Below are 27,841 nucleotides of genomic sequence, written 5' to 3'. Positions count from 1 at the left end.
TATTTACCACATTTGAAATTAAAACTTACATATTTGAAAAAAATATATAAGCATGTATTCTATTAGCCATCAGAATGATGTCAACATTACACATCGTGTAGCTTCTGGAAAATTCCACAGCACATTTGAGAGAATGAAAGTGAAATAGGCAAATGATGTTTTTGTATGATGGTGACAATAGTTTTGACCTTGTGGGCCCCCTGAAATGGTTTCAGGGACAATATTAAAGACTGATCCTGTAAAGAATACGCAAAGACGGAGACCACCTGATGAGAAGATTTTGTGAGTCTTTCCCAAGGAAACTTCTTGTTAAACAGGTATCTTCACAGTGCCTAAACATTTCATCATTTCATCATAACTTAGTGCAGAGAACCCTAGGACGAAACCTTCTTTGTCACTAATCCAGGAGTACCTCAGAGATATTGTGGTTTGGTTTCAGACCTCTGCAAAAAAGCAAATATCATTAAAAAAGGGCTCAGATGAATTTCTTGTTTTCCCAGTACCTATAAAAGTTACGTTGACACTATACTGTAATCTATTAAGTGTGCATTAACGTTATGTCTGAAAAACAATGCGCATATCTCAGTTAAAGAATACTTTATTGCTAAAAAGTGCTAACCATCCTCTGAGCTTTCATCGAGTCATACTCACTGATCACAGATCACCTAACAAATAGAATAATAATGAAAATGTTTGAAATATTGCAAGAATTACCAAAATGTGACACAGACACATGAATGACAAAATGCTTCTGGAAAGAAGACACCCATGGACTTGTGTGAGGAAGGGTTGCCCCAAACTGTCAATTTGTAAAAAACACAGTATCTGTGAAGTGAAATAAAGCAAGGTACCCATGTAATTCAATTAAATTGGCTTATAAAGTGGCTTATCAGTTACCTTCGAGCATATTGAGGGACTTGGACTTAGACTAGTAGGCTGGAGGAGGAGGAAGGGGTAGCCCAGAGCACGCGGCTGAGAAGGCCGATGCATGTGGAACACCTGTCTTGCCCTCTGATTCCTGCCTGGTCACCCCTGGGAGGAGCTCTCCAACATCCCATACTTATCCTGAAAGTTTCAATTAGGAGTGCTTTTCTGAATTTGTGAATTGGAAAGAGGCAGCTTGGGCTTTGTATGCTTAAGTAATGCTGGGAAAGTTGTAAGCACTTGAGTCATTTAGAATAACTCAGTCACATAGTTCTCTTGTTGGTAAAAATTTAGAAAAATTCCAAGGTGGTGATAAACCTGGTCAGAGAGAGGGGAAAGCAAAAGAAGCCTTTTGGGTTTAAAATAAAACTAAAACTCAAGATGAGAATTTGGGGGAGGATGTAAAAATGTATTAATCACCAACAAGGTAACATTTGTAAGTACAGGTTCAAAGAGTACAAAATCCATACAGTAACTAGGGATCATAAAGCTTTGGTTAAAACAGCTTCCTTGAGGGGTGCCTGGGTGGCTCAGTCGGTTAAGCCTCCGACTTTGGCTCAGGTCATGATCTCACGGTTTGTGAGTTCGAGCCCCACTTCGGGCTCTGTGCTGACAGCTTGGAACTTGCTTCAGATTCTGCGTCTCCCTCTCTCTCTGCCCTTGCCCCGCTTGTGCTCTCTCAAAACTGAATACGCATTTAAAAAAATTAAATCAGAAAACCCCTTATGAGTTAAAAAAAAAAAAAACAACAGTTTCCTTGAACAGACTTTCTTCTTTGGCTATCCTTAGCCTAACAAGAAAGAGATTTAACTTTTTAAAAGTAAACATCCCTAAATTAATTCCTCACAACTGTAATATCTCTTGGGTTTGGGTTTTTGTAGTTGCTCCCAAGATATTTCAGATTTGACCACAGCCTCCCCACCACAGTTGCTCAGGCTAATGAACTTGCATGAGGTCACACAGAACTGTGATTCATTTCTAAGAAAGTCTGCTTTTGCACAGACGTCACATACACTTGAGACTCCTGTGGTCAAGAAGGAGCTAAAGCCATTGTTCTAGAGGTGAAAAATGAGGCCCCAAGCTTTTCAGTGACTTTCCTCAGGTAACATTGTAAATGTGAGATGGACTGAAACTCAACTGAGAAGGCCAGGCTTCTTGCCCAGTGCCCTCTCTCCCCTCCTCTCACCCCGTGATTCAGCCCACACTCTATCAGCATATTCTGTTTATTCTACCAAGACATTCAGAGTCCAACTCCTACCATCTGGCCCCAAACCACCACTGTCTCCTAGACTGTTGTTGTAGCTTTCTTGTTAGTCTCCTTGCTCTGCTCTCTCCCCTGTTCAGTCTATTGTCAGAACTGTTTGAAAATAGGGGTCAACACAAATCATGTCATTCTGCACAAAATGTCCAAATACTTCCGGTGTTATTTAGAGTAGAAGCCAAGGTCTTTACGTGGGCTATAAGGCTGTCCATGATTGGCCCCCCGATAACTCCCTGAAATCATCTACCCCTCTTTCTCCTGATAATGTCCTGCCAGCTACACTAGCCTCCTTACTATTTCACCACTGTTCAGGCATGCTTCTGCCACAGGACTCTGGCACTTACTCTTTTTTTCTGCCTGGAATGTTCTTCCGAAGATTGCCACAATCTGAAGATTTCCCCAACAAATGCTCTTTATCTCGTTCTCCTTTTTATTTGTCTCCATTGCACACACCTCCATCTAGCACACGCCGGGCTTTATTTATTTCATTTATTATCCGTCTTCTCCCATTACATGGTAAGCTTCATGATGGTGAGCGGAGATTTTTATCTGCTTGCTTGCTTGCTTGCTCTTTTCTAGCACCTAGTACAGACAGGTGGTCGACAAATAGTTTTTGGACAAATTAACTTTATGCTAATAGATTTTGGGAGGGAGGAGTAGTTCAAACGACTTTGCACTGGAACATCCCTCCTGCCCTATGGGAAAGCATGATTGGCCAAGACAGCAGGAAAAGGCCTTTTAGAAATTGGCGGTCATGAAGCCTGGGGACAAGCATAACGGATTTAGAGCCGATAGACGGAGTATATCTGAACGGTGTCTGCTCTGCCTCACTGACAAACCCTGTCATTCCCAAGAGGCTGTCACTAGTTGGCTAAGTGCTGTGGGCCTCTTAATCTTAAATGTCACCACAGAACCATCCTGCCCCACCACCTTTAAACGAATACGATTCTTGTTCTCAGTCTTGGCTACTTCCTGGGCTTTTTGTTGGCCGTGCTGAGCACTGGAGTCTCCTCAGCTGCCACTGCACAAAAGAGGTACCAGGTTCACACTGCATAAGCACACAAACGGGACCGGGAGCAGCAGAAGGAGGTGGCGGTGGTGGAGGAGGGAAGGGGTGTTGGCTTTCTGACTACAGTTTTTCCATCTTGCTCCAGGGTATTCACAGCCAGGACCCTCCATCAGAGATGGCAAAGAGCCCCCTTAAATGCATACAGAGGATGCCCAGATTGACATCCCTGAATTGCCCCCCTAGACTTAATGTTCCTTCACCAGATCTGTACTGTGTCGTGACAGAAGGACCTTGCCAGCACTTGCAAGGTTCCAGAGAACTCACATAGCTTAAAAGAGATCCTAGAATTGTATTCCCTCTTTCCATTTGTCCCCATGGGTTTCTGAGAAGCCAAGCCGGTTCCACAGCGACCTAGACATGGTAGGAACCGCCTGGGGAGAGAAGATGCTTCTCTCTGCTTCATCTTAAAGCTAGCTTTAATTTACAAAGGCAGAACGTAGTCCCCAAGGGAACTCCATGCCTGTCAAGTTGTGTTTGAATATTTTTGACTTGGCCAGGTTCTAGCGCCAAAGTATCATCAGAAGCCACCAACTTGTATAAAAAATAACAACAGTTTGAGACCTAACATCTCAGGAGTTGATTGGCATATGCTTCCGGGTGAGTTGAAACTTCCTGCCGTATGCAAAGGGACACAGCATCCTGTGAGTCTCTGTACAAAAGACTGAGTAGGAATCACAAAAAGTCAGTATTAGAAGTGATTTTAGAGATGGGGAAACTGAGGCCTGGAGATTTCAAGTGGCTCACTGAAACTTCTTTAATTTTTTTTTTTTTTCAACGTTTATTTATTTTTGGGACAGAGAGAGACAGAGCATGAACGGGGGAGGGGCAGAGAGAGGGAGACACAGAATCAGAAACAGGCTCCAGGCTCCGAGCCACCAGCCCAGAGCCCGACGCGGGGCTCGAACTCACGGACCGCGAGATCGTGACCTGGCTGAAGTCGGACGCTTAACCGACTGCGCCACCCAGGCACCCCTCACTGAAATTTCTTAAGACTCATTCCTTTATCAGGAGAGAGGAAAGAAAGAGGGAGTAGAAATTCCCAACGTAGCTCAGGCAAGACTCTTCTGCGGCCTGATAGAAGCTGGTTAGGGGCACTGACTCAGCCAAGAAAAAACATTTCCTAAGTTTAAATATAGCTTCAGGAGGTCAGGGCTTTACTGGAACCCAAAATTTTCCTGAACTGCCTCTTTCTGCATGTGGTTCAAAGCTGTTCCTATCACTGGTTTTTGATGTACTTCCAATTTCTCTCACAGTGAACAGGTAAACATCTGGCTTGATAGATATTACACACAGTTCTGATTTTACACTTAAATTCTGGAGAATTCTTTCCCTTGGCTGACACAGTCTGAATTGCTTTCAGCAAACATATTTTTTGCCTTGGATCTTGACAATGGTGGGAGGGTGGCACATTCTTGGGTAGGGAGAGGAAAGTTTATATATATCAGGTTAAAAACAAACAAAGAGGGGCGCCTGAGTGGCTCAGTCGGCTAAGCGTCCGACTTCGGCTCAGGTCATGATCTCACAATTCATGAGTTCGACGAGCCCCGTGTTGGGCTCTGTGCTGACAACTCAGAGCCCGGAGCCTGCTTTGGATTCTGTGTCTCCCTCTCTCTCTGCCCCTCCCTCGCTCATTCTGTGTCTCTCTCTGTCTCTCCAAAATGAATAAACGTTAAAACAAACAAAGAAAACCAAGAGTCACTTATGAAGTGAACACTTACAAGCCAGACTTGAATTTACATTCACTTTCATCAAGTTTCAAAAGGTAAATGTTTCAGAGAGAACATTTCAACAGCGGTGAAAGATGAATAGAAAGAAAACGAATGATTTCACATTCAAGCGCTTGGCTTGGCATTTTGAAGAAAGGGATGGAGGTAATGATGTCATTGGACGAAGTTCGTGATAATAGGTTTTTAGAACAATTAAGTGTAGAATACGTTCTCTCTTTTTTAAGTTTATTTTGAGAAAGAGAGAGAAAGCGCGTGGGCACGAGTGGGGGAGGGGCAGAGAGAGAAAGAGGATCCCAAGGGGGGCTCCGCACTGTCTGTGTAAAGCCTACCTCAAGGCTGGATCTCACAACCTTGAGATCATGACCTGAGCTAAAATCAAGAGCCGGACACGTAACTGACTGAGCCACCCAGGCGCTCCAAGTATAGATTACTTTCTGACCATACAATTATTAGGAAGTGGCATTGCATTTCTTTTTATTATTTTACATACTTCCTTCTGCTAGTTGCGTTTCTGGTGATCAGCACGTATCTCAAAGCGGGTAGCATTTATCAAGTACTGTTCCAGCTGCTCCGCTGCACTGGGTCCTGAGAGATAGTTACAGAGGGAGGCACCAATAAAACCCTTTTTCTGGAGGAATTTAACCCTTAATGACAGGAAAATGAACCTATCTGTGTGTATTAAAAGCAACTTGTGAAATATGAAGTAATGTCACGAAGGGGAAATAAAATTTAGAAATGCGCTTATTATAATTCAGTTTATATTTTGATTACATATGTAATGGCAGGATGTCTTGGATATGGACGAGAGGGAACGAGATTGGCCGCATGTTGGTCAGTGTTGAAACTGAGGTTCGTTACATTCTTCTCTCTAGTTTTGTGTATTGTTTGAAAATCTCTTAATCCAAACTTTAAAACAAAGAACTGAGCTCCAATTTTGCGATTAACTGGCTGCTTGAGGGTGGCCTTTCATATAAGTGAGAACATTCTCTCTTCTATGTTCACAATCTAGTCATCTCCTGCCTCCTTTTCATGCGTCTTCCAAATAAAATCTTTCTTCAGTCAATAACCTTGAATTCCATTACTCTAGGCCTTTATCAACGAAAATATAATCCTAATACAGTATTATTACAAAACTTTAAACACATATTTTATTTATCATCTTCAGATAGTCAAAGCTGTTAACAGCCAGCTCGGAGCACACTTCCAAACTCAGTGCTGATGAACCAGATCCAGGAATCATGCCTTTCTACTTGCTCATGGGCTCATTTCACAGCGATCTTTAGGAGTAATTGACTAAGGACACATAGTTCGTTTACTGGGCATGTCGTCTCAGACCACATAATCTTAGGCCATTACAATATCACTTACAGCTTCTGCTGTTTTTGAACAAGGCTGCAAGAAGCATTTTCAGGAATTTGTGAGAAATGAGGGCATTGTATGACCTAGTGTTTTGAGTAAAAGCCAGTACTAGAAAAACTGTTACTTTCCCCGAAGGAATTGACCTACTACCTCCTCTTGGATTCTAATTATCTAAATGACTGATTTCCCCTTTTTACCTTGACTATCAAGAAGGCAAAGTCCAATTAAGAAGTCACTTTCCAATTATGAAAACAATAAATATTACATGCCCATGATAGAAAAGTTGTAAAATACCCAAGGAGCAAAAACAAGGAAAAGAGAGACATAAAAAAATTAACCCATGATCCCGTCATCCAGAAAAGCCACTGTTAATGTTTTTTGTAAGAGACAAATATGAGACTCAGTTAATGGAATTAAATTTACCATTAGGGTTGATATGAGTGCTTACCTTTTACTTGGTTCTGATTTTCTCAATTTCCTACCTTTTAAGTATATGCATGTTGAAACTGTTTCAAGCCATTTGGGGGAAGAAGAGGTGCCAACAAAAATTTATCCTTAAACTAATATAGTGGCAATATGAGGCAACTATTGTCAAGTTTGGGTCTCCTGATGCAATACCTGCTTACTATGGGAATATGAGGATTATATCAAGTGAGTCACCGGTTACACATTGAAAATTCCAAAGTACTATAAAATAATGATAATAAAACGAGCTAACACTATTTGAGTTCTTTGCTATGTTTCCCAGCACAACAACCCTACAAAATGGTACTGTTTTAGCATTTCAGTCTTTGGTGTTATTAAATAGTTCACTTCACTCTTTTGTAGAGTAATGAGGTATAAACCTTAATCCCTATAACCTCAGAATGTTATCTTCTCTGAAAATATGTCTGTGCAGATGTAATTTAAAATAATGACATTGAGATGAAATCATCCTGGATTTCCACAGGATGCCCTAAGTCCAATGAAAAGTGTCTTTATAAGACACACCTCAGAGGAAAAGTAATGTGACCATGGAAGAAAAGATTTGAGTGCTGTGACATCAAGCCAAGGAAGGCCTGGAGCCACCAAAAACTAGACAAGGCAAATGACCAATTGCCCATAGAGCCTTCAGAGGGGGTAAGCCATGTGGACAACCTTGAGTTTGGACTTCTATCTTCCAGAACTGGTAAAGAATATGTTTCTGTTGTTTAAAGCCATAAAATTTGTGGTAATTTGTTACGATGGCCCTAGGAAGATAATACAGAGATCCAGAAAGCAGAACCAGAATAAGTTGAAAGTTTAAAACAAAACAAAAAAAAAGAACTTTCTAATTATGGGAATTGTTCGAGATTGTGAGAGGCTAAGTTATGAAATCATGGGCCTCTGGAAATTGGAGTAGTGGTTTCGAGGTTGAATGGCCAGGAGGGAAGGGTTTAAGACTCCTTTACACTTTGTTTCCCTCAGATTTACATATTTCTGATTACAGTTTTCTGGAATCACTTCTCAGAAATCCCCAGATTTTATTCACATCATTGGCCAAAATCCCTGGTTGGGTTAAAAATAATACAGTTAGATCCAAACAGGAAGGTTAGTTTCCAGGGCAGGAAGAAGCCAATGTTGACCATGCCTGGCAAATAGATTGGGAATACCTGGCAGAGCTTCATAACTGTGCAACCATGTACCTGAAGTGGATTCATCTGATTCTTTCCTCATTTGCAGAGGAACAGACTTTCCCATAGGCTCTAGCACAAAATGATGAATGATGCCTGCGGGCAGATTAGGTCTCACCCTCTTAGAGTGTGCCTCTCCTGGCATATGCTACAGTATACTTCCAGAATGCTCTTTAATTTGTCATTTCTTTGGCCAAGTCTACTGTCTCCTGGGTTTCCATTTGGAGGATTGCTAGTGGGGCTACAATTAGGTAGCCAACAACAAGATAATTCCACATAAACAAAATATTTCTCCCACAATTCCAAGACTGGGAAAAGTGGTAAAGTGCTGTTCATGTAATCCCAAACCCTGTAATTTGGAACAACCATTTGGAACAGAATATAAGTCTTCACGGTATATTTTCTTTGTCTAAACAAATCCTGCTTCCCCTTCAAGACACAGTTTAAGTGCTCTGCTCCTCTTGAAGAATGTTCTCAGATTTCCCAGACTAAGATCCCAGAGCACTTTTATAGAGTTATATTTTAGTTTTTAGTATAGTAATTAATATTTTTTCTTCACTGTCCTGTGGAACAAAATTTACATCTTATTTTTCTCATCTCCAGTGGCTGTCAGAACTAGGCACATAGAAGGTGCTCAGTAAATGTTTGTGAAACACATTAAAGTTGCTTCACATTTGGGATCATGAAATGGACTTAAGTTGTTTCTCTTTGAAACAATGGGGGCAAAAAAGGAAATTGTTAGAATGTATCACATGTGATAAGGTAAATGCTCATGGGTCTGAATTCTGGGTCAGGGCGTTAGATGTATATCTTCTTGTGTGTTAATTGAAAATGTGAAAAACTTGAATTAAAGTATGACTGAGTTATTAATACCCACACAACTCAGCAGATATTTTTTAGCATATATTTTGGTAATTTTTTGGTTAAAAATCCAAGTGTGCCTGTCATTTTTTGACCAACACAGCTATCCTTCTCCCTAGGAAATTTCAGATAACTTGTTGAGATCCTCCTGTGACCAGGTGATTATATGGACACGATCAACTTCTGGGGGCTAATGAAGACAAACACATGGCAGCTGAGATCAATGAGACAAAAGTCACTCCTCTTTTTTAGTAGCAGAGCTGGGATACAAACCCAGGTGAGCAGGCTCCAAAGCCCAAGCTCATTTTTCTCTGTCTTGCTATGGAAATGACTCCCTGCGGAAGCAGAAGCAGAAGCTTTCCTGAGAGCTGCCAGTCAGAGCCTTGTGAGCAATGATGCTGAATATCCATCCTCAGGGATCAAGAGGAAGTCCTAAACATTTATGTACTCCTCACAGGACCTCACGCCCCACATTTCTCAAGAACACGATCTTTGTCACCACTACCTAACTTGTCTTTATCCCTGTTTATGGCAGTCACTACAAGCAGCCCAGGAAAGTGCTCATTCCTCCAGGCACTGTGGTCCCCTTTCCTGACTGTCTCCCACCAACCCCTAAGTCCTGAAATCCTTCACCTCTATTCCCTGGAATTCAGGGCCAGTCATCAGCAAACTCCCCTGTGTTCACACCTTTTTCTTTCTATCTTTTTTTTTTACATTGATTTATTGATTGGAGTATAATTTATATACAATATTATATTAGTTTCAGGTGCACAACATATTGATTGAACAATTCTATACTCAGTGCTCACCATGGTTAAGTGTGGTTACCATATAATGTTATTACAGTGTTAATGACTATATTCTTTATGGTGTACTTTTCATCCGTGACTTACCTATTTTATAACTGCAGGTTTGTATCTGTTAATTCCCTTTATCTATTTGAACATTTTTTCTAAATGTTTCCGTTCATGTTTTGCGATAACTGAACCCATGCCCCCCTGAGGACAGAGTCCTGCAGCCCCTGCAGGGGTTTGGCTGTACCTAGTTATGGCATGAGGAGGCACTTTTTTTGCCCCTCTATGACATTGCTAGGCCGTTTTCCTTTCTGACTCCATGAAAAGCCCTTTCTTTGAATCTTGAATCTTCAAATAATTTACTGTCCCCTCCTCTTTCTTACAGTCACCCAGCTTCCCAGGTCATCTTTATTTCTTGACGATGTTAGTCCTGACTAACTGCTATCATCTCCAAAACTATTTCTGGCATAATTTTTGGTGACATGTGCATAGATGGTGTTTCAATTCCTTTGCCTCTTCCCCTCCACTAACCTAATCCTAGTCCTCACCCTACCTCACGCACTTACTTCTATGCCCATGTTCTAATTGTTGTTCTCACAGAAACTTCTACTCATTCATGATCTCATTTCACACTTTTCACTGCTGTAAGGCAACCTCCCTATTTTTCCTGTTTATTTCCTCAAGTACTCCGACTCCAGCTAACCTTTATCTGTGGTTTTCTTTAGTCTCTACCTGTTGTTCTGGACCGAAGGCAATTTTGACCCTCAACCCCAACCCTAGGAGACACATGGAAATGTTTGAAGACATGTATGGTTGTCACAGCTGGATGCTAAATGCTATTAACATTTACCAGATAGAAGCCAGGATTTCTGCCAAATATTCTACAATGCACAAGACAGCCCTCCGCAGCCAAACATTATCCAGTCCCCACTGTCAATAGTGCCAAGGTTGAGAAACTCTGCGTAACGTGACCAGGATCCTCAATATATTGATTCTTCCATGGCTTATGGTTTGAATTGTTTCTTTGTAAAAAGGGCATATTGAAATCCTAACCTCCGGTTCCTCAGAATGTGAACTTGTTTGGAGATAAAGTCATTGCAGGTATAATTAGTTAAGAGGGGGTCATGCCGGAGCAGGATGGGCCTGTAATCTAATGACTGGTATTCTTATAAAGAGAATGCCATGTGTGGATGGATACAGAAACACAGGGAGAATTCCACGTGAGGATGGAATGATACACCTACAAGTCATTGAGTGCCAAAGATGGCCGGGAAACCAGCAGAAATTAGGAAGAGTCAAGGAAGGATCCTTCCCTAAAGGTGTCAGAGACAGCATGACTCTGCTGACACCTTGATTTTGGACTTTGAGCCTTCAGAACTGTGATACAAATAAGCAGCCCAGTTTGTGATACTTTGTTATGGCAGTCCTAGGAGGCTAATACTTACGCTTTCACTGAACTGTACTCCATTAATATCCTCACTTGCTGCCTTGCCCAGTTGAAATAATGGTGATCGCTAAAGCAATGGAATATACGATCTTGCACAACTATATTTATTTCAATCAGGAAGTAAAGAGATTGAAATCTGGGTATATGTTCCAGTATTTATCTATCCAAATTGAGTAATAAAATGTTGCAGGCAGGTATGATAAGAAGTTTGGGTAAGGATGAAACTGAAAAGAAGTTGAGGACTTATATGATTCACTAAATTGATATACCAGTGGGTTCTCCATTGACATAGCAGAACTCTTGAAAAGGGCCTTACCCTGTACACCTGAGCTGACTCTTCTTGGGGTATGCTTTGTACTGGTTCACATAATCCAGGTTTTAATTCCTTGAGCAAGACCAAGAACCTCAAATCCACAGCATTGGTGTCAAATCTCTGGCCAAGAACTCCAAGTGTATAATCTCAGCTATTGTGCTGGGTCTGAAATAGTGATTTTCTTTTACTTTGTTGATTAAATGATTTTGCAAACCTGAGACTGTACCAAAAAAAAAACAAAAAACAAAAAACAAAAACCAATAATAATAAACACAGATATAATGAAAAAATAGACATGGGTTTTTGATATGAATTTATTTTTATGCAAATATAACAATTTTAAAGATAATTTTACTGCTTTGTATATTCATTATGTTAAAGACATTTGAGAGAAACTAACATAGTAAACAAATTATTTTAACTGGAATACTTGGGGTGTTTATCCATTTATACACATTTCCAGTCAATTTTCAATACTTAATGTAATCTTATTTACTAAATTTATGAGTTTGAGGTTTAAAATATTTTTAACTTATTTTTTTGAGGTATAATTGACACACCATGTTGTATTACGTTTCAAGTGTACAACATGTTGATTTGGCAAGTCTGTGCATTACTTAGTGCTCGTGATAAGTGTAGTCACCATCTGTCAGTATTATATTACAATAGTACTGACTACATTCCCTATGCTGTACTTTGCCATCTCTGTGACTTATTTATTTTATGACTGAAGTTCGTACCTCCTAATGTCCTCTATCTCTTTCATCCATCCCCCAACCCGCTTTCCCTCTGGCAACCACCAGTTCATTCTCTGTGTTTAAGAGTTGTTTGCTTTTTGTGGTTCATTTGCTTTGGTTTTTAGATTGTACGGATAAGTGACATCATATGGTATTTGTCTTTCTCTGACTTGTTTCACTTAGTGTAATACCCTCTAGGCCTCCATATTGTTGCAAGTGGCAAAATCTCATTATTTTTTAGTGGCTGAGTAATATTCTACTCTATATAGAATATTATATATATTATATATATATACCACAACTTGCTTGTCCATTCATCTATCAAAGGACACTTAGGTTGCTTCTATATCGTGGCTGTTGTAAATTAATGCTGCAATTAACATAAGGGTGCATATATCTTTTCAGATTAGCACTTTTGCCTTTTTTGGGTAAATGCCCAATAATTTTTGAAGAATCTCCAACCCACAATGGCTGTACAAGTTTACATTCCTACCAACAATGCACAAGATTTTCTTTTTCTCCACAACCTCTCAACACTTGTTGTTTCTTGTCCTTTTGACATGAGTCATTCCGATTGATGTCAGGTAATATCTCACTGTGGTTTTGTCTTCATTTCCCTGATTAGCCTTGTTGAGCACCTTCTTGCGTGTCTGTTGGCCATCTGTCTGTCTTTGGAAAAATGTTCAGGTCTTCTGCCAATTTTTGAATCAAAAATTTTTTTTTGGTGTTGAGTTGTTTAGTTTATATATATGTGTGTATATATATATTCACTAGGTTGCCTTTTTGTTGTTGATGGTTTCCTTTGCTATGCAGATGTTTTTTTTTTTTTTTTTTTTATTTTGTGTAGTCCCAATAATTTAATTTGCTTTGTTTCTCTTGCCAACATATCGATAAGTATGTTGCTAAGGCTGACATCCAAGAGATCACTGCCTATGTTTTCTTTTAGGGGTTTTATGGTTTCAGGTCTCACATGTAGGTGTTTAATCCATTTTGAATTTAGTTTTGTGTATGGTATAAGAAAGCAGTCCAGTTTTATTCTTTTGCATGTAACTGTCTAGTTTTCCCAACATCATTTGTTAAAAAGACATCTTTTCCCCATTGTATATTCTTTCCTCCTTTGTCATGGATTAATTGAACATACAAGCACGGGTTTATTTCTGGGTTTTCTATTCTGTTCTATTGATCTATGTGTCTATTTTTATGCTAGTATATACTGTTTTGATTACTACAGCTTTTTGTATATCTTGAAATCTGGGATTGCTGATAGCTCCAGCTTTGTTCTTCTTTCTCAAGATTACTTTGGTGAGTTTAGCTTTTCTTTTTTTAATTTTTAAAAATTTATATCCAAATTAGTTACCATATAGTGCAACAATCATTTCAGGAGTAGATTCCTTAGTGCCTCTGGTGAGTTTAGCTTTTAAGAAGCTAAAATACTTAAGAGAATTATATGTAAATATGAAAGTTTTATATTTAGCTTTATTAAAGTTGTGTATGTGCTTATGGAGGTTTGTTTATGGGGTTTGTATGTCTGTTTTCTTAAGTGCTTGAGATTCTTGAGGAAATACATTATATGAAATATGACTGCAGCTGGAAAATTCACAAGAATGTAAGTAACCAGGTCTGTAAAATGTGTTTAAATATGTAAGAACGTTCAAATTATCGGATTCACACGTTCATTTATTGAATTATATACATTTAAAGTATGAGATAGTTTTATATATAGTATCTAAAGGATTATGCAAATTTTGTTAAAGTATAAGCTAACCTAACAATAAGTACAAACTGCATTTAATTTCAAACTAAAAATTCTTAGTTTACTATATTTTTGCAATTGTGTTTAAAAGCTCAGAAAAAATAAGTTTTTCAATTTATAACTGTAGGCGATTGAATGTCAGTGATAACACAGGCTACTGTAAGCATTGTTTTCTGTACACAAAAGCCTCTATGAGATTTAAAAAAAAAAAAAGCCCAACTGATGTCAGCCTGGGACGGATCTGAGAAATCTTTCTGATGAAAGTGACTCTGAGGCTGGAAATAAGGAATCTGAAAAAGTTAGCCAGGAGAGAGGAATAACAATGTGTAGGGGAACACAGAATTTCAGTCTTACTGGAAATAAAGGATCAAAGAGGAATCCCTAGGGAGGCAGATGTCACAACTCCTTATTTGGAAAACTATCCAAGGGGCAGCTAAAAACAGTTCTGCAAAGTGCTTCCCACTTCTAAAGCACCATTGACATACTTGGTATGGTAATAATGAATCTAACTGCCTATTCCAGAACTCTCTGCTGTGAAGAGGCCGTGGTGGGCAATGCCAATTGGGAAACAAGGCTGTGGTTTGTGCCGCCTTCAGCAGAACCTGGTGCCAGCTCTGTGGCTCCGGAAACAGAGCTCAATTGTATCTTCCACTCCTCTCTCTTTTTAACCTAATAAACTTTTCTGACAGGCAATGGCACCACTCAGGCCTCACTGCCCGGTAGCCATATGATCTCCATCTGCACTGAGGTCAGCACATAGGCATAAATGGAAGGAAGCAGAAAGCGTATCAGGAGGAAACACATGAATGGAATAAAATGTAAACCAGACTTCTGTCCTGCCATTGGCCCTCCCAGGCTACCAGAGACTCTTCCTCCTGGCTGACCTCTTCTACAGAGCCTTCTCCTACATTCGCTGGGGATCAACCACAGGTAGCTGACTGCTTCCGCGCATCTGTGCATTCCCAACTCAGGGCCTTCATTCACATTAGCTGTTTCCTCTGCCAGAATATGAACCTTTTCTGTCTTGTCCACTCCTATACTTCCAGTGCCCAGAACAACATCTTCACATAATAGCCTCTCAGAGAACATGTGTGGGTGCCTGAATGGAGAATAGAAAGTACGAGAACACTCTTTCAACGGCCTCTTTAGCATTTTCTGTTTCTGTTCAACTTCAGAGCAGAAAGGGCACCTCTGGGCAGCACTAGATTTGCTCTCTGTTCTCCTTTAGGCAGCCTTTTGGAAAACTAACAGAGCAAAGTCTTAAGGGCACAGATGCACTGTGTGTACTCAGTCTTTTTTCATACTGGCTGTTCTAAGTCCTGCTCAACCCCTGGGAATAAGAGACCAAATAAAGTGTAACCAAACCCAAGTACATCTGCACTATGTGTATGTAGCAAAGCCAATCACTGAGACGTCAGGTTTGCAGCAAGGAAAGAGTGTATTGGAGAGGCAGGCAAAACAAGGAGAGGAGATGGGAGGACAAGCCTCAAATCTGCCTCCCTGAAGGGGGACAGAACAAGTTTTTTTAATAATCATAGGGGTTGAGAATACAAACATATTGATGAAGAGGGCAGGGAAACTTATGACTCTTCGTGAGGAAAGATGGAGAATACACATTTAACAAACACGTAAAACATACATCCTGTGTTAACTTTGGGGTACAGACTTAGCATCAGAATGAGGCAAAATTCAGCCCCTGACATCAGGAGGTTGCTTTAGGATGTCCTGAGAGCCAGTATAAACTGGATGGAGTCTTAGGCTCATTACCTCAGGTAAGGAAAGCAGGGTCTTGCTTGTTCATAGGTTAGAACCCTTATCAGTTGACCTTGAGTCCTGGTTTTTGCAGAGACAGCTAGTGGATTTGTTAGTGGGGTCTGAAAAAACATAATAGCTGATTAGGGAGAAACAGTTCTCTGAGAAACAAGCTTTAAACAAGCTTTCAATCTTACTAACCTTATGGGGCATGGTTTCAAAAAAAGTACAAGGTGCAAGAGTTTTGGGTTGACACTGTCTCTTCTATTTACTTGCTCTGTGACCTCGAGCAATTCATCAATTTTCTCTGTACATCTGCATAAAATGAGTTAAGACAATACTTGGCTCATATGGTTGCAGTGAGGAACAAAGAAGGTAATTTTTGCAAAGATTTAGTAAAGTTCCTTAAGAGGTGTTAACTGCATTGCTAACATATGTATATATTATATATGTATTGTAATATAATAAATGTATTGTGATTTTTTTATTACGTTATTATTAGTTACAAAATGAAGGAAAGTATCATTTGGTGGGTTTCAAGCTATTTTAGATAACTGAAGATTTCTTACAGGCACTTCAGGTTCTGCAAATGTTTAATTCTATTTTTTAATAAACTTTTTACTTTATAGTTTTTTTTTTTTCAACGTTTATTATTTATTTTTGGGACAGACAGAGACAGAGCATGAACGGGGGAGGGGCAGAGAGAGAGTGAGACACAGAATCTGAAACAGGCTCCAGGCTCTGAGCCATCAGCCCAGACCCCGACGCGGGGCTCGAACTCACGGAGCGCGAGATCGTGACCTGGCTGAAGTCGGACGCTTAACCGACTGCGCCACCCAGGCGCCCCTTTTTTTTTTTTTTTTTTTTTTTTTTTTAATAGACTTTAGTTTGGAGCACCTATGTGTCTCAGTCAATTAAGCATCTGACTCTTGATTTCCGCTCAGGTCGTGATCTCACAATTCATGATTGAGCCCTGAGTCTGGCTCTGTGCTGACAATGCAGAGCCTGCTTGGTATTCTCTCTCTGTCTCTACCTCTCCCACACTCATTCAAGCATTATGTCTCTCTCCCTCTCTATCTCTGTCAAAATAAATAAATGGTCTTCTGACTTTGTTCTTCTCCTTCAATATTGTGTTGGCTATTTTGAGTCTTTCGCCAATTAATATACACTTTAGAATCCATTTGTTGATACCCACAAAATAAATTGTTGAAATTTTGATTGGAATTGCATTGCATCTATAGATAGAGTCGAGAATAATTAACATCTTGACAATGAGTTTCCCTACCCATGGTCATGAGATATCTCCCCATTTAGTTCTTTTTTGATTTCTTTCATAAGAGTTTTATAGGTTTCCTCATATAGACCTTATATATATTCTGTTATATTTATACCTAAGAATTTTATTTTGGAGGGTAATAACATAAATCTTATTCTGCTTTGAATTGCAAATTTCACTTGCTCATTGCTGGTATATAAAAAAGTGATTGACTTTCATATATTAATCTTGAATACTGTAATCTTGTTATAATCACTTCTTTAGTCAAGTTTTCTTGGCAATTGTATCTGGCTTTCTACATAATTATGTTATCTGTGAGCAAAGACAGTTTTATTTCTTCCTTCTCAATCTACACACCTTCTGTTTCCTTACTTGTCTTATTGCATTAGCTAGGACTTCTAGTACAATGTTGAAAAGGAGTGGTGAGAGGGGGACATTCTTGCTGTTTTCCTGATCTTAGCAGAAAAATCCTAGCTTTTCACCATTAAGTATCATGTTAGGTAAAATCTATTTTTAAATTTTTTTTTTCAACGTTTATTTATTTTTGGGACAGAGAGAGACAGAGCATGAACGGGGGAGGGGCAGAGAGAGAGGGAGACACAGAATCTGAAACAGGCTCCAGGCTCTGAGCCATCAGCCCAGAGCCCGACGCGGGGCTCGAACTCACGGACCGCGAGATCGTGACCTGGCTGGAGTCGGACGCTTAACCGACTGCGCCACCCAGGCGCCCCTAAAATCTATTTTTAAAAGTACTTTTTAAGCTGTTATGAATTTGAATAGAAAATAACAGTCAAGTAAGTTTGCATGCCTAATTTTAAATAAGTGCAGACAATTAAGGTTCCAAGTGGGCTTGGAAAAAAGCCCACTCCTGCATCCCTGATATTCTAATAATACTGTCATTGGTTAGGAACACTTGAGGTCTGGAGTGGTTTTCACTTCCTTGGAAGACAATGCTGAACTTTCTCAGGGGTGCCCCTGGTGAAGATGCCAGCAGATTAATGGACAATAGCTGACTTGATCAAATTTTGATCAAACTGCAGAAAACTTTGACATGGAAATTCAGACCCAGTTCACTAATAGTTTAAACATTGAGAAAGGATCATCTCCTTAGTGCAGACCCTGTGCTTCTCAGTACTGAATTCAGTGGCAGATATAAACCAGGTTAAAGTGGCTCCATAACATCTTCTGTAGAGTCAAGTTAGTGTCATGGGTTTTACATGGCATTCTTTAAAAAAATGTGTTTAATCATATGTTCAGACTTTTTACAAAATTTCGTTATGGATAGAAAAACAGACAAATGAACTGATTAGTAAAACCCTCCCGAATGCCAGCAGAATGGACTCCATAATGTTCCTGGACCTTCTGCATAGGAGGGCTCATTCTCCTTCAACTTCAGCTTCAGCTATAATCTTTCCCTAACTCTAGAGATTGGCAGGGGACAAAGCAATGAGTTGTTTTTTTTTTAATTCATCTTATTTTTACTTATTTTCAACTAATTTATTAAGAAAGGATTTATAAGGGAACTCCTGTGTGGCTCAGTCGGTTAAGCATCTGACTTTGGTCAGGTCATGCCTCATGGTTCGTGAGTTTGAGCCCCGTGTCGGGCTCTGTGCTGAAACTCAGAGCCTGGAGCCTGCCTCAGATTCTGTGTCTCCCTTTTCCTCTGACCCTCTTCTGCTTGCAGTCTTTTTTTCTCTCTCTCTCTCAAAAATTAAAAAAACACTAAATTTTTTTAAATATAAAAAATTTAAAAAGGATTTATAAGGAATAAAAGATGATAAAATAAGCATGTAATGTGACCCCACAAATTTGAAGAAATAGATCATTGGCAATTACGAACATTGTTTAAACTCAAAGGCGGGCAAGCTTAATATTTATTTCTTTTTTTAAATTATTGGAGCTTTGTTTTTTCTTAATTGTCTTTGAAAGTAGTAAAATTATATATGGGAAGCAGATGCCTGCTTATTGTGCCATCAAGCGCTATGTTGACTGCCAAACAAGGACACTTGTCAGACGACTTTGAGTCATTTACTCATTCATTCAATAAACATTTATTGAGCTTCTATTATATGGCAGGTGCTTGTGTTTCACTTAGCATCCTGTGATGGTGTTCTTAATTTGAATTGAGATGATTCCCATAGCTCATGCTGTGTCCCATACTGTCAGTCTTGGGGTTCTTTCAATTCCACCTCTGGGCAACACTTGTATCTTTGTCCCTCTCCGAGGTAAATGGATCCCCCTTGTTCTTGCTTATACCTATTTACTCTTTATAATTGCTAACCATCTTCCCCGGATTTTCAGGGGCACGTCAGTGTTCAAACTTTTGACTCATGAAATATGCTAATTACAGTTATATGTAAATAACTTCCTTGTTCTTGGCTTTGTTGAGAATATAACATGCATATTTGTCATATAAGGGAAGGCACTCTATAAGTACTTGTTGAGTAAATTGATAAATATGTCTTCATTGGCTGAATTTATTAAAAGAAAAAATGTATCACACTCAGTTTTCAGCTAGATTGGTGTACCTTTTTTAAAAAGAATGTTTATTTGTTCATTTTGATTGATTGACGGTGGGGAGGCACAAGTGGGGGAGGGGCAGAGAGAGAAGGAGAGAGAGAATCCTAAGCAGGCTCCGTGCTGTTAGCACAGAGCCCGATGAGGGGTAGGATCTCATGAACCCAGAGACTATGACCTGAGCTGAAATCAAAAGTCAGATCTTAACTAACTGAGCCACCCAGCTACCCCTAGTTTGGAGTACTTTTAAGGAGAAAATAAGATCCTTATCACCTCAAGCTTGTACTTCTGCCCATCTCTGCCTCAAAAGTCTCTGTAACAACCTTTTATATTGCTGTGTTTGTGCTCATATGTACACTTTTCTGACTAGGGTGAATTGTCCCTCCACTTCACTTCTGCTCCGCTTATGTAAATCTTTCCCACCCTTCAAAAGTGATTCCTCCACAAAATTTATCCAGGTTCAGTCTGTATGCTTCCATTGACCAGTCACTAGACATCTGAAGACCCAGGGATAAAAAGAGAAAAACTCAGATGATTTTTTCTAAGCATTTGATTCCTATTATTTCCTAACTTCTAAAAAAATAAGAGATAAGAGTACATAGATTCCTTTTCTCCATATTTTTTTTCAATAATACAAGTACATATCATATCTTAAATATAACAAACTAAATTGTTTACATCAGCAAAGTGTTACATAATAGATTTTCATGTCCCCAGACAATGTAAGTTTAGATTTGTTCAAGTCACAAAAGGCAAAGAACTTTGTATACTTTTCCTTAAAAAAAAAAAAAAGAAATCATTTCTAGCCTCACTCTCCTAAGTTATAGCTTTTGATGCACATTTGAAAATTAATCATGTACTGCCTCATGACATGCTCTATATCATATTAATGTCTGTAGAGTTGTTTAATAGTTCATTAATTAAGCAACATGGTAAGGGTGACAAGAACAAAGTAAGCTCCCCAGAAATCTTGGAAGGAGAGGAACTACTTTGGGACTGGTTAAAGTTTTGAGGCACTGGAATTGAGATTCCTGAGTTAAAAGAAAAGAAAAAAAAAAAAAAAAAAGGAAAGGAATGGAGATAAAGTTTGTTAATGCCTCTAGAGTGGAAACTGCAATCTCAGATGCCTATACAAGTCAGGGGAGGTAAATTAAAATAAATGATTTAATAAGAAAAGGGAGTTTTAGGCTCAGTGTCAAATATCAACTCAAGCACTGGGTAGAAATAAAATGGCTAGGAAGCTAGGGACCTGCTCTTGTAACATTGAAATATTAGTAAATGACTCATGAAAATTAATATTTTTAGGTATAAATCTTGCTGGGATTGCTTATATGTCTTCGAATTCCCTTTGACTGAGCCCAGGATAATTTGCTGTTTCTCAGTGGAGTATCCAACTCGACTTGAGGTTCTTGAGACCTCATTCCCCTCCATCCCACTTGGAATTGAGTTTTTAAAATTTTATTTATTTATTTTATTATATAGAGAGAAAGAGCGAGAGTGGAGGAAGAGGGGTAGAAGGAGGGAGAGAGAAACAATCTTTTTTTTAAATTAGTTTAATGTGTATTTATTTTTGAGAGAGAGAGCACAAGTGGGGGTGGGGCAGAGAGAGGGAGACATAGAGTCGTTAGCAGGCTCCAGGCTCTGAGCTATCAGCACAGAGCCCGATGAAGGGCTCGAACTCATGAACCGTGAGATCATAACCTGAGCCGAAGTTGGGTGCTTAACTGACTGAGCCACCCAGGTGCCTCAGGAGAAAGAAATAATCTTAAGCAGGTCCCATGCTCAGCGTGCAGCCCAAAGTGGGGCTCAATCTCATGACCCTGGGATCAAGAGTCGAATCAAGAGTCAGATGTCCAGCCAACTAAGCCACCTAGATGCCCCTGAAATTGATATTTTTAAGTGAAGAATAAAGAGATTAGAACAAAGTTGGTGCCCTTGGACTTCTAAAAAAGGGTTTTGTATCTCGGGTGCTTTAAAAAATTCCTCATGCTCCTTGTAGGCACTTCTAGGCTAGCCCTTGCCTTTCTCTTCACCTTGGTCCTGGTCTCTTGGCCTTAGAGTTGATTTTCTCCTATGGCTCATCTCTTTGCCCTTTAGAAAAATTTCTATATTTGTGCCACTTGACTCCCAACTTCACTTTCCCCAAGATTCTGGCCTCCAGTTTCCCCTTTGCTCTACAATCTATTCCTCTGTGAAGTTTCATGTTATTATCAAACTCAGTGCAAGTTTTCAGAACCTCAGCCAAGAGCAAAGCCCTCAGGTCCCTATCTGCCAAGGAAAGGAATTTGGACATGAATAATGACTCAAGAAAATTAAGGTAATTAAGAGGAAATGTTACCCAAGCCGAGGAAGAGCTTCCATTTGAGTGGATAAGTGAACAGAGAGCCTTCTCCCCTTGGCAGAGATGGCAGCCAGCAGGACTGGTTTTTGCTGTTAGGCTTTCCAGGTAGCAGCAAGGTTCCTGCATCCACAGTACAAACAGTCTGGTTGTGTTTGAACTTCTCATTACATATGGTCATAACAAGCGAAGGGAGAGAGGTAGCATATCTCCAGGATGAGAAAGCCCAAATACCTACCACGGTGAATATAAAACACTCCGTAGACTCTCAGTGGAGAGGAGGAAGGAAATGGAGGGAGGACAACTCTTGAAATTGTTAGTGTAAGGAAACCACTGTCAAAGATAACTGAGAAAGCATGTATACTCTTTGTTGCCCTTCTCCTGATGCTCTGCCCCCAGGAAGAAGAAGCTACAGATGTTTCCTCAACAAAGCACTCTGAACAGAGCAGAGTAATGCAGCTATTCTGGACTTGGAACCAGAAGACCCAGCTTCACATTCTGACAAAAGCACTGCCATGCCATGTCCCACAAGTCAGTCACCTCTCTAAATCTTGACTTCTCCATTTTTTAAAAAGAGATGATGTAAGAATATTCATCTTATACTGTTGAGAGAAATGTAAGGGGTAATCTATGTAGAAGAACTTTGAAATACTAAAGGATCCCACTACTTAAGGTTGTATTATGACTTGCCATGTTTTAGTACTTAACAGTGTTCATACCAAGTATTTGTGATTTATTTTTTATTATTTTTTAATGTTTATTTTTGAAAGAGAGAGAGAAAATGCACCCACAAGCAGGGGAGGGGCAGAGAGAGAGAGACACAGAAGCCAAAGCAGCCTCCAGGCTCTGAGTTGTCAGCAAGAGCCCGACGTGGAACTCGAACCCATGAACTGCGAGATCATGGCCTGAGCCGAAGGTGGATTATCAACCTACTGAGCTACACAGGTGCCCCAAGTATTTGAGATTTAAATGATACAGGTTAAAAATAAAATTTGGATTTTTAATCCAAAAAAAAAGTATGAGTATTAAAAGAGACTTCTAGCAGTAGTATAATAGCATGATGGGTTGTGGAGTCAAATTCCTGCAAATTCAAGATTTGCAACAGACTACATAATCATAGGTATCAACTTTTCATGCCACATGTCCTCATCTGTGAATAATTCTTTGCACTGTTTTCCAGGGTTAAATGAGAAGGCATAGCAGAGCATCGTGTTTGTTTTCTTTCCTTTCCTTTCTTCTACTTTTTGATATGCTTTCTCTGTTTCCCAAGCTCATTAAAACCTGAAAAAGGAAAATTACCTTAGTGGATCCAAGCAAGAGATACTGGCATGGGAATATCATGGAGCCAGGAGGAGAATGAATTTTTCTTGTATGGCAGACAATGTTAAACTCTGCTTCTGCACCCACAGTCTGGGGTATCATTTGTACTCTCACAAATCCACAATGCTTAGTTTAAAGAAGTTTTGGGTGATGCAAGATTGACTTGACAGTATGCAGTTGCCATTATAAAGAGGGATGCAGGGCTACATAGGAAAACAATGTGTCCATGACTCACTGCAATTTTAAAGGTTTGTTTTTTCCTGAGCTGACACAAAGATGTGGCTTATGAGCTCATGCCCTACAACTTGAGGAATGTATTATTAAGTCAACTGGTTGTCTTGTTTATGCCTATTTATGGTTATGGTATCTTATTTATGAGTCTGTGGTATGAATAGTTAAGCTTCCATCAATGATAGTAGTTAGGCTGAGAGACTAAAGCAATGACACACTTGCCCAGCAAATATAAATGGGTACTACAAAATTTTTATACACACATAGTGGGAGGATGTCTGGAAAGGCAGAATCTGGTACGTTTCTAACTCACGTGTGTTGAAGGAACAAATTCCTTGAAACCCAGGCCTATTTTGCCATGTAAAAGTTATCATTGGATGTAACTCTCCCAGGAAAACAGTAAGTTATTATTATTTTTTCCTTTCAGTGTATACCTTGAGAAACTACTACAGGACAAACAGGTTGGCAAGAAACAATGAATGCAACTGTCTGACTCTGTAGGAGCAGTAAGGTTGAGTGATCCTCTTCTCCCTCAAGAAGTTCTTGGCATCAGGGCTGACAACTGGAAATGAATGGAAACAAAGTGCTTTAAGGGCCCCAGTGATAGCAATAGCCCAGTGTTCTTCAGAGTCATAGATGCTTTGTTTAAAGATTTCTCAGAGGAGCATCAGTGCCAGGAGGAAAACAAGATCACCAAAGAATCTTCTGTACATGGCCAGGGTTATTGCATAGTAGCTGGGGCAACATCAATGAGGGGAGAATTTCATTGAAAATAGCCTTCACTAGGGGCACCTGGGCAGCTCAGTCATTTAAGTGTCCAACTTTGACTCAGGTCATGATCTTGCAGTTCATGAGTTCAAACCCGACATTGGGTTCTGTGCTGACAGCTCAGAGCCTGGAGCCTGTTTCGGGTTTTGTGTCTCCCTCTCTCTCTCTGCCCTTTCCCCACTCTCACTCTGTCTCTTTCTCTCTCTTTAAATAAGCACAAAAAAAAAAAAAAAGAAAGAAAAGAAAAATGAAAAGAAAAGAAAAGGAAAGGAAAGGAAAAGAAAAAAAAAGAAAAGAAAAGAAAAGAAAAGAAAAGAAAAGAAAAGAAAAGAAAAGAAAAGAGCCTTCACTTTCGGCCATAAAGCATGACCCAGCAGAGCGAATTTATGGAGGTAGTTTTGACAAACTCCAGTTTCAAGGTGAAGCTCTTCCTTACAGGATATGATGAATATGTGTAAGCCCTCTGGGCAATTAGGATTACCATAAAGAAGATGACTACAAGGGAGGAGAGAAGCTTATTATCACGAAGGGCAGGTCAGTATGAATCCTTAATCTGGTTTTGATTTGAATAGCATAGGACCTTACTTGTTCCCTTCTTTGAAGTGGGTTAAAGGGATTATCCTACTAGGTGTGATTAAGAATATAGTAAGATGAATCTTAAACTATTAGCTCAGATGTGCAAGATACCATATTTCTTTTATTTAAGAAAAATCAACTTATCCTACTTTGTCCCTGGTTTCCAAATCAAAACTTATTTTGTTACACAGAGGAAAAAAGTCTGCTTTGGAGAGAAAATTGAACTTGGGTCACCTTGAACTCTAAGAAAATATGATCATAATTCTACAAAGAAATAAAACACCATACATATGCTAAATTGTAGTCACTCTTGTCACTCAACATATTAGCCCCTAATAATAATATTGAAGAATGCATACAAGGTAGGCTACTGATTTTTAAAAATAATCATACTGGGTGTCTCGGTTAAGCATTGACTTCGGCTCAGGTCATGATCTCGTGGTTCATGAGTTTGAGCCCTGTGTTGGGCTTTGTGCTGACAGCTCAGAGCCTGAAGCCTGCTTCGGATTCTGTGTCTCCCTCTCTCTCTGCACCTCCCTCCCACTCTGTCTCTCTCTCTCTCTCTCTCTCTCTCTTTCTTTCTCTCTCTCTCAAAAATAAATAAACATTTTAGCCACTCTGACCAGTGTGAGGCTGTATCTCAGTGCAGCTTTTATTTGTATTTGCCTGATGATGAGTGATGTTCAGCAGCATCTTTTCATGTGTTTCTTGGCCATCTGAATGTCTTCCTTGGAAAAGTGTCTATTCATGTCTTCTGCTGATTTCTTCACTGGATTATTTATTTTACAGATGTTGAGTTTGGTAAATTCTTTATAGATTTTTGATACTAACCCTTTTTCTGGTATGTCATTTGCAAATATCTTTTCAAATTCCGTCAGTTGCCTTTTAGTTTTGTTGATTATTTCCTTTGCAGTTTCCTCTGCAAGCTTTTAATCTTGAGGAAGTCCCAAGAGTTCATTTTTGCTTTTAGTTCCCTTTCCTTTGGAGATGTGTTGAGCAAGAAATTGCTGCAGCTGAGGCCAAAGAGATTGTTGCCTGCTTTCTCCTCTAAGGTTTTGATGGCTTCCATTTAGGTCTGTCATCCATTTTGAGTTTATTTTTGTGTATGGTGTAAGAAAGTGGTGCGGTTTCATTCTTCTGCATGTTGCTGTCCAGTTCTCCCAGCACCATTGGCTAAAGAGACTGTCTTTTCCATTGGATTCTCTTTCCTGCTTTGTCAAAGATTAGTTGACCATATATTTGTGGGTCCAGTTCTGGGTTCTCTATTCTATTCCATTGGTCTATGTGCCTGTATTTGTGCCAGTACCATACTGTCTTCATGCTTACAGCTTTGTAGTAGAGGCTAAAGTCTAGATTGTGATGCCTCCCACTTTGGTTTTCTTCTTCAATATTACTTTGGCTATTTGGGGTCTGTTGTGGTTCCATACAAATTTCCGGATTGTTTATTCTAGCTTTGAGAAGAATGCCAGTGCAATTTTGATTGGGATTGCATTGGATGTGTAGATTGCTTTGGGTAGTATTGACATTTTAACAATATTTATTCTCCCAATCAATGAGCATGGAATGTTTTTTTTTTCCATTTCTTTGTGTCTTCTTCAATTTCCTTCATAAGCTTTCTATAATTTTCAACTTATAGATCTTTTACATCTTGGTTAGGTTTATTCCTAGCTATTTTATGGATCTTGGTGCAATTGTAAATGGGATCAGTTTTTTAATTATGTTTCTGTTGCTTCATTATGGGTGTATAAAAATGCAACCGATTTCTGTACATTGATTTTGTACCCTGCGACTTTGCTGAATTCATGTATCAGTTCTAACAGTCTTTGGGTGGAGTCTTGCAGGTTTTCCATGTATAGTATCATGTCATCTGTGAAGAGGGAAAGTTTGACTTCTTCCTTGCTGATTTGGATACGTTTTATTTCATTTTGTTGTCTGATTGCTGAAGCTAAGACTTCCAACACTCTGTTAAACAACAGTGGTGAGAGTGGAAATCCCTGTTGTGTTCCTCATTTCAGGGGGAAAGCTGTCAGTTTTTCCCTATTGAGGGTGATATTAGCTATGGGATTTTCATATATGGCTTTTATGATGTTTAAATATGTTCCTTCTTTCCTGACTTTCTTGAGGGCTTTTATTAAGAAAGGATGCTGGTATTTTGTCAATTCTTTTTCTGCATCTATTGACAGGATCATATGGTTCTTATCCTTTGTTTTATTTATGTGATGTATCCCATTGATTGATTTGTGAGTATTGAACCAGCTCTGCAGTCCAGGAATGAATCTCACTTGATCATGGTGAATAATTATTTTTCTATACTGTTGAATTTGATTTGCTAGTATCTTGTTGAGAATTTTTGCATCCATGTTCATCAGGGATATTGGCCTGTAATTCTACTTTTTTGTGGGGTCTCTGTCTGGTTTGGGAATCAAGGTAATGCTGGCTTCATAGAATGTGTCTGGAAGTTTGCCTTCCATTTCTATTTTTTTGAAAAGCTTAAGAAGGATAGGTATTAACTCTGCTTTAAATGTCTGGTAAAATTCTCCAGGGAAGCCATCTGGTCTTGGACTCTTATTTGTTGGGAGATTTTTGATAACTGATTCCATTTCTTCATTAATTATGGGTCTGTTCAAATTTTCTATTTCTTCCGGTTTGAGTTTTGGTAGTGAATAGGTGTCCAGGAATTTGCCCATTTCTTCTAGGTTGTCCAGTTTGTTGGCATATAATTTTTCATAGTATTCTCTGATACTTGCTTATATTTCTGAGGGATTGGTTGTGATAAATCCATTTTCATTCATGATTTTATCTATTTGGGTCCTCTCTCTTTTCCTTTTGAGAAGTCTGGCTAGGGGTTTATCAATTTTGTTTATTTTTTCAAAAAACCAACTCTTCATTTCGTTGATCTGTTCTACTGTTTTTTTCAGATTCTATATTGTTCATTTCTGCTCTGATCTTTATTATCTATCTTCTTCTGCTGCGTTTGGGGTTTCTTTGTGTTCTGCTTCTAGTTCCTTTATGTGTGCTGTTAGATTTTGTATTTGGGATTTTTGATGCTGGCGAGGATGCGGAGAGACAGGAATGCTCTTGCACTGTTGGTGGGAATGCAAACTGGTGCAGCCACTCTGGAAAACAGTGTGGAGGTTCCTCAAAAAATTACAAATAGAACTACCCT

At 39.3% G+C, this 27,841-nt stretch overlaps 2 long non-coding RNA genes across 2 annotated transcripts; one reads left to right on the top strand and one right to left on the bottom strand.

Annotated features, from left to right (window-relative positions):
- Nucleotides 1-45: 45 nt before the first annotated feature.
- Nucleotides 46-22,184, bottom strand: LOC147577459 (uncharacterized). The gene is made up of 3 exons (XR_015240321.1): nt 21,781-22,184; nt 2,530-2,767; nt 46-443 (listed from the first exon to the last, which is right to left on the bottom strand). It is a non-coding gene; the product is annotated as an uncharacterized LOC147577459 (long non-coding RNA).
- LOC147577458 (uncharacterized) lies at nt 4,233-24,336 on the top strand. Its single transcript, XR_015240320.1, has 5 exons — nt 4,233-7,459; nt 8,973-9,130; nt 10,373-14,827; nt 22,180-22,311; nt 22,555-24,336. It is a non-coding gene; the product is annotated as an uncharacterized LOC147577458 (long non-coding RNA).
- Nucleotides 24,337-27,841: the final 3,505 nt, after the last annotated feature.

Source organism: Puma concolor, chromosome C2 (genome assembly GCF_028749965.1).
Source record: "Puma concolor isolate L17-30 chromosome C2, mPumCon1.1.hap2, whole genome shotgun sequence".
NCBI lineage: Eukaryota > Metazoa > Chordata > Mammalia > Carnivora > Felidae > Puma > Puma concolor.
Note: the sequence above shows the minus strand (reverse complement) of the source record. Positions and strands in the feature narration are given on the sequence as shown.